This window comes from Nannospalax galili, unplaced genomic scaffold (assembly GCF_000622305.1).
Source record: "Nannospalax galili isolate Female #2095 unplaced genomic scaffold, S.galili_v1.0 scaffold2134, whole genome shotgun sequence".
Lineage (NCBI taxonomy): Eukaryota > Metazoa > Chordata > Mammalia > Rodentia > Spalacidae > Nannospalax > Nannospalax galili.
In genome coordinates this window covers 33,466-35,430 of record NW_008334669.1, presented here as the reverse complement: position 1 = coordinate 35,430, position 1,965 = coordinate 33,466, and the positions used below count along the sequence as shown (strand labels likewise).

General features: G+C 38.3%; 1 pseudogene; it reads right to left on the bottom strand.

Moving 5' to 3' along the window:
• Nucleotides 1–562: 562 nt before the first annotated feature.
• Nucleotides 563–1,104, bottom strand: LOC103731137 (annotated as a pseudogene).
• Nucleotides 1,105–1,965: the final 861 nt, after the last annotated feature.

Genomic DNA, 1,965 nt, shown 5'->3' with positions numbered 1-1,965 from the left:
TATGAATTGGGGGCTGGCCTGGACTACCTAGAAAACCTATAAAATCATCAAACTTACATATTCTAGAAGGAAGTGTTTGAGAGTCAATGGTAGGTTCACAAGCATTCAGTCTACATTTTCATCTGTTTGAAATAAAATTAATAATGCTACTCATTACTGTGTAGTACATGCTATTTGACGAAGCAACAAGGATGTTAATTGGAGTTTTCCTCTTCAGTACAGTTTCCCCGCAGTATCTCATGGGAGGATCATTACAAGATGTCCTTGGATACCAAAACCCATAGATACTAAAGTTCTCTTATTTTAAAAAATGGAAAAATCATGGCAGGTGTAGCAGTGCAAGCCTTTAATCCCAGAACTAGGGAGGCAGAGGCAGGTGAATCTCTGAGTTCCAAAATAGCTTGATCTTATAGTGAGAGCCTGACTCAATAAAAGTATCTGAAGATAACCTAGGGGTTGATTCGTGGGTGAATCCACAAATATAGAACTATAGGTAAGCAGGGCAGCCATTTGCATTATAAAAATCTTGAAGGTTGGAAATGCAAGAAAAGCTGGAGTCCTATTAGCAGTGGGAGTGAGTTAGAGCGCAGTAATTGACATATGCATAGTAGTTTGCATTCCACTGGTTAAACCCCAAGTACTCTGGATCAGGTTGGACATACTGTGAGTAGAAGAGGTCTTTTCCCAGGAAGTGAGATGGAAAGAACCTCTGGAGAATGACCTCACTGAACTGGTAGGTCAGCTTTCTCTGGATTTTGGTGATTTCCCCAGCCCTGGCTTAAATTCTCAGGCCTCTGGCCATCTTTTGGTAAGTCATGGTCTTCTGGTTGCCTTTTCTTTTACCCCAAAGTTCAGCAGGGTTTTGTTTTTTTTCTTTCTTTCTTTCTTCTTTTTTTTTTAAATGTAAACTGAAAAATGCCTTTGGTTTTGTTGACACCCTGAACACAGGATGCAGTCTCAGGACCACACAAGGATTCTTAAAGGCACTCAGACAACCACAGCTCAGGCTACCTTTTCCTCTTTTTGTTGGAAAAGGGCAGGTGGTATCAACTGGTTTTCAGGTATGCTCTGCAGGGGTTGGTGAGTATATTCATCCAAAAACATGCCTGAGTACCGTTTATACACTTCTCCAGTTATAGACAGAGTGCTATGTAATGATACCTACAGCAACCAGGCAATTTTTATACTCTGGGAGTACTGAAGGTCTCCAGTTGAGTCCTGCCTCAATACCTTAAAATCATTTTCAAATGCTTAACCTAGCTTGTCCTGTTCCAAGCAATTCATTCTTCATGAATTAGCTGAAGCGTCTTGAGTTGAGGATGAAATTCTTTGGAAAAGCACTAGCCTAGTGTGCACAAGGCTTTGAGTTCAATAGTAAGTTCTGTCCATCCAAGTCCAACGCAGCATCCACTCTACAATATGAAGCTAATCTTGCCCTCCTCTGAATGTTTTGGCATCCTCCTTACTTAACTGGCACGAATATCATTTGAAGAGTCATCAGATTTCCTTCCACTCTTTATGTTTAACATTAGTCACTTTCTAAGTTTCTTTCTAGTTGTATTCTCTCATCCTATTCTTGTCATTTGTATACTAATGTTTCATATGATGCTTCAGTATGGTCACAAGATATTACTTTATGTTTTGTAGTTATCAATACATTTCTAATGTTTTTAGGCTCCCTAATGCCTTCCAAACTTCTTTGGTTAATATGAAACTCTCTGAAAATGTAGCTTTCTTTCTTCTCAGACTTTAATTGCTAAAATAATTGCTGTCTTGAAGTTTGGATCAGATTTGAACTAAATTCTCTTCACAGACATGTTAGACATTTAAGAAATGTTTTCCTAAGACATATAGAAGTAAATAGATTGGTTTAACATAATTAACTTCATTCCTCTAGCTACAAGATTGAGAAAAGAAGATAAGGGTAACTACAATATCTTCAAGATTTACATGTACATTTGCACC